The 10282-nt window shown below is 46.9% G+C and overlaps 1 long non-coding RNA gene across 1 annotated transcript; it reads right to left on the bottom strand.

The window, feature by feature from the left end:
* Positions 1 to 1762: 1762 nt before the first annotated feature.
* LOC132338008 (uncharacterized) lies at positions 1763 to 9466 on the bottom strand. The gene is made up of 2 exons (XR_009489336.1): positions 9092 to 9466; positions 1763 to 2531 (listed from the first exon to the last, which is right to left on the bottom strand). It is a non-coding gene; the product is annotated as an uncharacterized LOC132338008 (long non-coding RNA).
* Positions 9467 to 10282: the final 816 nt, after the last annotated feature.

The following is a 10282-nucleotide window of genomic DNA, read 5'->3' as shown; positions in this document are numbered from 1 at the left end:
AGATGACCGTATTTTTGTCTCTCTTTGGGGTATTGAAACCAAAAAATGGGATTTATTTTTTATTTTTTAAATAAGAAGGGAAGGTTTCACACTCTCAGGTATTTCTAAGCCATGGATTTCTCAGCTATGTTCTAGATCACTGTGCTGTTTTCCAGCAGCCTCACCCATTCCAACCTGTAGAGGATCAAACACTTCCCAGAATATTTTTTTTTTTTTTTAATTATTTCCTAGATGACAGCACTGTTGTTTCTTTTTTGGGGTATTCAAACCAAAAAATGGGATTTCTTTTTGTTTTTTTTTTAAATAAGAAGGGAAGATATTTCTAAGCCATTGATTTCTCAGCTATGTTTAGATCACCATGCTGTTTTCCAGCAGCCTCATCCATTCCAACCTGCAGAGGATCAAACACTCCCCAGAATATTTTGTCTTTTTTTTTAAAATATTTCTTAGATGACCGTATTTTTGTCTCTCTTTGGGGTTTTGAAACCAAAAAATGGGATTTATTTTTTATTTTTTAAATAAGAAGGGAAGGTTTCACATTCTCAGGTATTTCTAAGCCACAGATTTCTCAGCTATGTTTTAGACCACCGTGCTGTTTTCCAGCAGCCTCACCCATTCCAACCTGCAGAGGATCAAACACTTCCCAGAATATTTTGTCTTTTTTTTTAATTTTTCCTGAGATGACAGCACTGTTGTTTCTTTTTGGGGTATTGAAACCAAAAAATGGGATTTCTTTTCTTTTTGTTTTTTTTTAATAAGAAGGGAAGGTTTCACACAGCCTGTGCCAAGGAACAGAACTTCTCCCTCGACATCTGTCCCTGAGCAAGAGAGGAGACCTTGGCTTTCCTATCTCACTGCAGAGATAAATGTGGCCACTCCTCCCCCACTGTCCCACTGCAGAGCCCTGGACTGGGACACATCCCTCAGGACACAGAACTGCCAGGAGCTTTGCTCTGGCCACTGGGTCTCCTCTTCCTCCCATCTCCCAGAGAACTCACTCTGATCCTCCACACAACAGAGAGAGGCTGGGCGTTGGTGGGCTGGGAATTGGGGAAAATCCTCCTGAAATATCCCAAAACAGAGGCTGGGGAACAGGAGCAATCTGATTTGCCTTTGCAGTGCCAGCTCGTGTGCCATGGCTAAGGAAAAGGAGCTTTTGGCTGCCTGAGGAGTACTCCAGCTCCTTGGTGAATGCTTTTAGCAATTGAACCCAAATGTTGTGTTTCTCCTGGCTTTGATCACTGCTTTTAAGTTGTCTGTTCCCATATTCCAAAAGGAATTGAATGCTGATGTGAAGGCATCAAGGACACCCCTAATTCAAAACCAGGGCTTCCCTCCCGCTACAATTTTGCTGCAGCATCCTCCAAAATCCACATTATCCCCCAAAACTGCACACAGAAGGTCAGGCCATGTGAAAAAGAGCAAAGGGGGCTGAAGGAGAACAGGAATTCTACCAAAGCTGTGCTGTTATCTCTGAATCACCCATCAAACAGGGGGAGAGAAAAATCCAGATTTCAGGATTTTTTTTTTTTCCCTATTTGGGCCTTCAACAGTGAGATGCAACAAGCAGACAGTGGTGGAGTGAGAACACAATTCCATGGAAAGGCAGATTCTGTGTGTGAGGTGCTCCACGAGCCCACCAACCCTGTGCCCAGGGAGGAGCCAGCCCCAAGCACTCTGTGCAGGGAGGGAGAGGCTCTGCAAGCCCTGGTGGGAAGGGGAGAAAGGGGTGAGCAAAAGAGACAAACACACTGCAAGGAACTGATTGACAGAGGTGCCATTTACTGGGTTCCTGGTGGAAAACCAAGCTCTCTGCATGTTCACACATGATACAAGCACACCAAAGGCAACCCAAAGTCCCCTGGTGAAGTTGTGATCCTTCCCACAGCTCGTGGCCTGCTCTGGAGGAGCTGCAATCCAGGTGAGAGTGACTTTATCCACAAATAAGTTCACTGAGAGGACTCTTCTCCATCCTCAGCGTTTCTGGTGCCTCACAGCATTTCTGGCATAATTCATCCTCAGAGTGGAGCTGCCAGCAGGGCAGGCGAGTGGGAAGGGTGCACCAAAAACAGCTTCCAGGGAAAGCTCAGCTTCTTGGAGCAGACTTCTCTCAGGGGCTGAGCTTCTCCTCCTTGCCCTCCTGTCCACCTTCCAGAGGGATGCAACAGCCCAGAGCACCTGGCTTGGGTCGGGAGCAGCCGTGGAATAAACTCAATTTATTCAGCAGCCAGGAATCGACTCAGGCAGAGCTCATCCACTCCTGGTCCCTCAGGTCCTTCAGCAGCTGCTGGTGGGGACAGCCCTGGCTGCAAGGGTGGTGTGAGAGGCACAGCAGAGCCCCTGCTTGTCCTTCCATCCCTCCCTCCCACCCCAATACCACCAGACATTTCCATCAGATTCACCACCAGCCCACTGCTGAGCGCTGCTGTAGGTGGAGCTCTGCGAGTCGAGGCAGCAAATAAAGGATTCTGGAAGTGTCAGACATTTCAGTCCAGGAGATTAGAGATTCATTGACTGCAGTGTGGGAAGAGCTGTTAAAGAAAAACAATTGCAAGCAGGCTCACCGAGGAAAGCAGAGGTTCCTCTTTCATCTTGGAAATTCTACATTTATTTTTTGTTTAATTGGTTGGAATGCCCTCATCTATTCAAACACAGTGCCAGAGCATTGGGTGGAGGACAGAAAAACAGAAGAGAAAACATGAATGACTTGTTCCCAGAAGTAGCATGGATCCCATTGTTACATCTGGGGCTACACCCGAGGGGCTCCTGGCATGGCAGAACCTCATTCCCAACCTGGAAGGTTCCAGAGAGGAGGAATTTGTGCTTAAAGAGCAGCAGCCCTGTAAACCAGGAGACAGAAATATCTTGGTGTGATTTGCTTCCTTGGCCAAAGCACTTCTGGCTGCCTTTTCCCCTCCTGTTCCCTCCTTTTACCTTCTGCAAATGAGTCTCCACCTCTTTTTGGGCAGGGAAAAATCATTTTCTTTCAGGGGAGCCTGGAGGTTTTTCCCCTCCACAGATAACAGTAACCCCAAAGTGTCAGATCTGCCCCCACTGCAGGACTTGGGGGGGTATCCATGGAGTGAAAAGCTCCAAAACTGTAACCCAGGAGGAAAATTCAGTCTGGGCCCAGGGTAAAAACCAGAATTATTGCTGAATCCAAGACTGAGGCACATCCCCTTCCGTTATTTAAAGCAGGAGGATTTTAAGTGGCTGGCAAAGTCAAAATTTCAGGCATTCCTTTGTTAGGCAGAGGGGAAAGGAACCCAAATATATCAAACACAGAGGCAGAGAATGGGAGTTTGCAAATGCCTCTGGTGAACCTGGGGATGCATTCAGATCAAAGGAGCAAAACGAGATATTCTGAATGATACAGAGAGATATTCTGAGCAATATTTGATGCACCTAATTGCTGAGGACGTGCCTCACTGAGGTCTCCAGGAGCAGGATCCATGCCCTGCAGGTCCTTGCCCATGGATAGGATCTGTGGATTGCCAACCTGGATTGAGCTCAGGGGCACCAGCAGCCACTGATTCCAGGTAAAAAACCTCATGAATCCAAAGGAAAAATAAATTTGTATGGCATGAGAGTTGTAGCCATGCTACTGAAGACCTAAAACAACTCCACAGATGATGATGGATCTCTTCCCAGTTTGGCTTTGGCCTTGGAATGGGAGCCCAGCTTAAACCAGAGGTCCAAAAACCTCCTCTGGACTTGGCCACACATTTCTCAATGCCCAAAAAAAAGCTGAAACCAGCCAGTCCAGGACCCCAATGCACTCTACAAAAAGCTCTTGGACTCCAGCAGCTCCCAATGCCAGCCCCATCCCCAGGAACCCAGGAGAGGCTCCTGGCTGAAGATTTCCCCTTTTCAAGGGATCCCCCGTAACAGAGCTGGCTTCTCCTCTGCTATTGACTAATATTGAAAATTCCAGCTATGCATATTCATTTCCTCTAAATACCTGATCCCCTTCCATGGAAAACATCATCCTGAGGAAGAGCCCAATTCCATTGTGCAACTCTTTGGTGTTACGGGATCAGGTGGGGAAGCAGCAGCAATTCTGGAAAACACGGGATCTTTGGGAAACCCCACGTGTTGTTAGCTTTGATGAGATCCATTTTCTTGATGGCTTCTGAAAGATCTTCCTGCTAATTAGCTAAGAATACCACTGAATTATTTAATTATCTCTACTTTTGTGCCATAAAATATGTTGTCATATCACACTCTGTCTTGCTGTTGCTCTTCATGCTTAATGATGCCTTTAGAGCTCCTGATTTCCTTTGTTCTCCCTTTGCAAGTGGTTTTTGGTGGTGCTGGGGAAGGAGGGCAGAGCACACAGGGGAGGCCAAGGAAAAATCTCAGCTTTTAAAGAAATTTTGACCTGTGGGAAAATCTTTTACACATGCTCAGCTCCAGCTCCCCGTGCCTGTGTCTCAAAGCTATATATTTATTGCTAATCCAACCAGGAATTCTTTCCAGAGGGGGAAAAATAAAAAAAAAGGGAGAAAACACCATTTGGAAAAAAAAAAAAAATTAAAAATAAAAAAAAATCGGCAAGGAATGCTTTTTTTTTACCAAGGAAGAGGTAAATTATGATAATTACTCTGACTGGTAGGGTCCTTAAGCATTACTAATTAGCATTTATTGCCTGGATTATTGAAACAATGTGTGTGTTCCCAAGAGTGAGGAAGAACTGGGATGCTCTTTCCTTGGGAGCCCTGGGAAAAAGGCAGGGCAGCAGGAATGCGGCACAGTTGGCACCGAGGCTCCTCTCCCCGAGCTCCAGCCTCGTGCAGAACTGGGATTGTACCTTTGGGAAACCCACGCCTTGAACTCCTCAACCCTGCCTGCCTTCCCCCCCTCCCTCCTCGCGGAGAAGGGAACAAAATTTAGGGCGGAAAAAGGAGAAAAAATAAAAATCAGAAAAGGTTTGGCAGCGGTCGGAGGCGCAGATGAAGGTGGAGTTCATGCTCTGGGAATTGCAGGGTCTCCTGCTATTCCAGGGATTGTGCACAAACCTCCTGTGAACGAGCACTTCACGGCTCGAAAGCACTGAGCTATGGCCAAGCACTTCAAAGGGTTAACAAATCCAAGAAAAAATAGGAATATTATGGTATTCCCAACCGGCATTTGGAGAGACTCGCTGAGGAGCTTGCAATCAGATTTCGGCATAAACTGCATTTTAATATCGAGCATTTATAATGTGATTTAGGTTCGGAATTAGAAATCGATCAGGAATTAATCAATCATCTAATCAGCACTGGCCACTGCACAGCATCTCAACTGCAATTTGCTATCTGGCCCAATAAATCCTTAAGTACCTTGGAAGTGATTCAGGGAAGAAAGGCAATAAAAGTAATTCTCCTTTTTTTTTTTTTTCTTTTTTTTTTTTTTTTTTTTTGTAGCTGCAGCACCGTGCAACTTTAGGTCCTGTAAAACCCCTGGAAATAAAAGAGCAACAATGGAAAACTGCAGAATGCCTCGGACCTTTTATTTTTACCTTTTCCTGCCACCAAACCCTGCGCCTTTCAACTTGGGAGAGCAAGTTCCAACTCAGCCACAACGAGGTCAAAGTCACCGAGCTCAAAGCTCCAGTTGCTGCTCAGACAAAACTCCCAGACACTGAGTTTTGCAAAAGTTACAACATTTTTTTTAAAAAAAACCTATATTTTAAAAACCCCACGCTTCATTTGCGTATCTTTCTCCTTTTTAAATTATTTGCATCAGATATTGCACAGAATATTTCGCAATGTGTTATATTAAATATAGTGGCAGCATATTAGATACACTTTTAATTGAAACTTGTTCCAGCCTGGTGGTTTTTATTTTAGCATTATTGAAAATTAGTCTTATTGAAAAAGATCTTCAATTCTTATTAAGCTTCACTTATTCTATTTATTGATTAAATTAATGCCTAATATTTATTTTCTCTTCCATTTTCCTTGTAAGAGAAAAAAAACCTCTTTTCGTCCACAGATTCGTTTTTTTGGTTTTTTTCCCAATGAAAACATAAAACCATGGAAACTGATGAAATTGTTATTAGAAAAACTCTGTAACACTAAGAGCAGAAAGCCTCAGAGCCAGAGGAATACGACAAAAAATAAACCCCAAGCTCAATATCCCTCCTTTTGTCTGCAGAAGGTAAAAACCTCTGCAGGAATGGTTCAGGATCGAGTTCTGTCTGCTCGAACAGAGACGATTCCGGGTATTTCTGACGGCACCGACTTTTCCCAGCGCTGACATTTCTGCGGCTCCGGCCGTGGCCGAGAATCCCCCGAACCCGCCCGGAATTCCGGAGCGGGGAGCAGCGAAGGGAAGGAGAAGGCTGGGGGGGCCCCGGTTCTATCCCAGCCGCTATTCCCTCCTTTTCTCCTCGCCTTTCCCTCCGGGGAAAAACCCCACTCGGGGGGCAGCGCGGAATTCGCTCTGCCCCCGTTATTTCCATCCGCTCCGCTCGGTTTTTTGGGGCCACCTCTGCCGCTCTGTCCCTTTAAAGCTGCGGCGCCGTAATTGATGCGTCTGGGCCAGTCTAGACCGGGAGCGGCTCCCGAGCGCGCAGGGGCGCGGAGCCTGCGCGGGCTCCGTCCTCCCCCTTCTCCCCTTCCCCTCCCCGCCCATTGTTTTGCCGCAGCCCCGCGCAACCCCCGCCCCGCACCGCGCAAGCAGCGCGGACACAATAGCGACCCCCGGGGAGGCGACAAGAGGGGACATTGGGGGGGCTCCCGACGCGGGGACCCCCCCCCGAGAGGCGCGGGATGCGCGGGGATGCGCGGGGGACCCGTGCCAGCCTCGCAGACAAAGCGCTCGCCCCTTCCCTCCTGGCGGAGCGGGGGGGAAAAATTGAGATGAAAAGCATCGGGAAAGGGTAAAAAGAACCCCCAAAAAGGGACTTTTTGCGGGTGTGGTAATGGCTGGACAAAGGTGCGGGGCTCCAGCGCTCCGGGTCGCAATTAACAGCGCCGAGCAGGTAACAGAAAATAACATAAAATAAATGCGGCTCGCTTTGGAATTAAAGAACGTTTGGAATAATATAGAAATGCAGAAGGACGAGGCTTTCTTGGCATATTATTTTTTTTCCCTCGCGGAGGTAAAACGCTCAGTGAAATTACAGCGTCAAGAAAAAGCAGCTAAAATTCATGAAAAAAAAAAAATTCAAATCAAACAAGCAACCTTTTCCAGTTCAATAACTGTTAAACAACAGGAACCAGCAAACATATCCTAAAGCTCTTAAATACCAAAATGTTACACCGTCAATTAATTTTTGGTGCATCGTGTTTTAAGTTCAAGCATTTGCATTCAAATATCAAACAGCAATTCGGTGCCATAACAAGGTACAGTAACTTCATCATAAATTGCCTTGCAGAACAGAGATAAGAAATACAGTTCCAGCCATAATTAATTTTACAGCAGCATAAAAAATTCTAATAAAGAAAAACAGCAGCAGCGGGAAACATTTCGAACATTTCTGGTTCATCATTTACATGTCATATTGCCTGGAAAAGCAGCAAAGCTGGAAGTTCTAGAAAAGGACTCAAAGAAAACTTCAGCATTTCTTTTTACTTTCCAACCATTAATACACGCAACCATTTTATTCTGCAGTTTATTTTTCCAACCTATAAAACCCAACCCGTCTCCTGGCTTTTTATTTGTATTTTTTTCCCCTCTTTTTTTAAAAATTTTTTTAAATATTTTTTTTTCTTTTGGTGTGTCCATAGAGCACATTTCCAAGATTAATCGTTCGGTTTTAAACTTGGAAGCATGAGGCATGCTGGGATTTCAGCTGAGGTCAAGCACCAATGTACCGAGCTGTTACTGTTACGCTCTCAGGGTACTCTGTGTTGCTCTCAAGAAGGGGGGGAAGGCAAAAAAAAAAAATAAAAAAATCAAAATTCAGATGCTCTATGCAGTGGCCTGCAGATAAAATTCTCCCTGTTTTACCACAGGCGTGATATTAATATTCCTCCATATTGGAATATCTATATTTACGGTTTTATTTGCTTCTATGAATTAATGGGTGTGGGGATGGCCACGCACACCCCAAGAACTGCATTTACATGCATCCATATCATGTCTATCTTATCTCCACACCATATTTAATAATCACTCTGTGTGTACACACGTACACCCCCATATCTGCATCAGCTGGAAAATTATCTCGTGAATATATACACACACATTTGAAAAGAAAAATATATATATATATATTTAAAAAAAAAATCTCTGCGGCACGAACGCTGATTTTAATTTGATTTTTATACAGAAAATGGCCAGAACCACCGCCCTACATCAGCCGATGGAGGCTGAGGAGGAGAAATAGACTTATTTTTTCCTTAAAAGGTCTCTAAAGACTATTGTATGTGTGTGTATACGGCTCTAAATATACACACCCGCGCTCACACGTACACACATAGAGAGAGGAGATATTTCTAAAATAAAATAAAGATGTCAAAGCACAACTCACAGCTCCCAAGAGCCTAACCCGTGGATTTAAAAGCTAAACATCACAAGTTAGGGTCTCAGGGATTGAGAGGGGCGCAACAAACTAGTCCTTGCAAAAAAAAAAAAAAAAAAAAAAAAAATTAAAAAAAAAATACCGAAACCAACGGGGATCAAAAAATAATAATCATAAAAAAAAAGATCAAAAGGAGAAAGAGGAAAAGAATAGCAGGCAAGTTCAATTCATGGCTCAAGATTACAAAACAGGACACACAGGTGGAAGGAAAGAGCTTCTCTAAGGACCCTCTGTTGAGAGAATACATTCCATTTTTAATCGTTTATACAAAAAAAAAAAAAAAAATAATAATGACATGGCGCGGCAGGTTCCTTACAGCTCCCAACAAGGTCGCTTGCGACAAATACACGAAAAGTCTCCGCATTTAAATAACGAAGAGGAAGTTTGGGGCAGTGACGGAATTATTTTCATTGTTTCAACGAGAAGGAATGCAGAAATAAGAGCAGGAATCCGCAGGCTCGCTCCCGGCCCCTGGCACAAAGCGTGCAGCAGCAGCAAGGCGCTGCCTCCCCGCCCCCTCCGCCAGCCCCGGGGATGGAGAAAAACCCCGAGTCGCCACAAAACCAGGTAGAAACTCACCATTTGGAAGCGGGGGAGGCTCCGGTCGGCGGCGCTGGGAAGGGCCGGGGGGGCCGGGGCAGTGCCCGCACCAGGCTGGGTGCCCGGCGGGGTTTGACACCCGAGCGGGTGCGAGCGTGCGGTGTGTGCGCAGGGAGGGAGGGAGGCGGCCGAGGGAGGGCGGGTGTGTGCAGCTGGGCAAGCCGCTTGCATTTTTAAAACATCTCTCTCTCTCTCTCTTTCTTTTTTTTTTTTTTCTCTCTCTCTCTCTCTTCTTTTTTTTTTTTTTTTTTTTTTTTTTTTGGTTAAAAAAATAAATAGGGAATATAGCAAGGAAAAGGGGAAAAAAAAAAAAAAAAAGAGGAGGAGGTGGGGGGGGTTGGTTGAGGGGGTGGGGGGAGGAAAGGAAAAGGAGCCGAATTCCTCCGCAGCTCCTCTCGCCTGCCGCCCTCCGCGCTCCCCGGCAATGCCGCCGCTGCCGCCGCCGCTGCTGTTGTTATTATTATTATGATGAAGAGACGGGGCTGGGGGGCTGCGGGAGCCGGGGCCAGCCCGGTGCCGGAGCGAGCCCCAGACTGTCAGCGGGGAGGAGGAGGAGGAGGAGGAGGAGGAGGTGGAGGAGGAGGAGGAGGGAGGAAGGGCGCGGGCAGCAGCGCCGCAGCCCCGGCCGCCCTCCCCTGCCAGCCGCCGGCCGGGGCTTCAAAGGAAAACCTGGAGAAAAAGCCGCTCGCCCGGGAGAGGAGGGTGCGAGCCCCGCGCACACACAGCACACGGCACACACACACAAAGGGACTCCATCCTGCACCGACTCCTCTCTCCGAGCACCTTGTGCACCCCCAGCCAATGGAAATTTACGCCGGCCATAACCCAGAGCAGGATTTCGTCCCCAGCTTGCCACCTCCTTCCCTCCGCTCTTCTCCCCCCTTCCCTCCCTCCCTCCCTCCCTTTCCTCCCTCTTTCCCCCCCCCACCCCCCCGCCCAAATAAATAATACGGATCCGCACCCTCCACCCAGCTCTGGAACCGCTTTAGGCCCAGCGGCATAAGCGGGGAGAAGCCGAAACGTTCCGGAGGGCCCGAGGTTAAAAATGCAAAATCTGCGGCGCTGCCGAAGGCAGGTCCCCCCCGACCCGGCCCCGCCGCCGCCCGGCCGGGGGCAGCGGTAACAGGCACCATTACGGAACCATCATCATCATCATCATTCACTCCGTCC

This window comes from Haemorhous mexicanus, chromosome 24, assembly GCF_027477595.1.
Source record: "Haemorhous mexicanus isolate bHaeMex1 chromosome 24, bHaeMex1.pri, whole genome shotgun sequence".
In the NCBI taxonomy this organism is placed as follows: Eukaryota; Metazoa; Chordata; class Aves; order Passeriformes; family Fringillidae; genus Haemorhous; species Haemorhous mexicanus.
The sequence above is the reverse complement of the archived record's forward strand: the minus strand, read 5'-3'. Positions and strand labels throughout refer to the sequence as shown.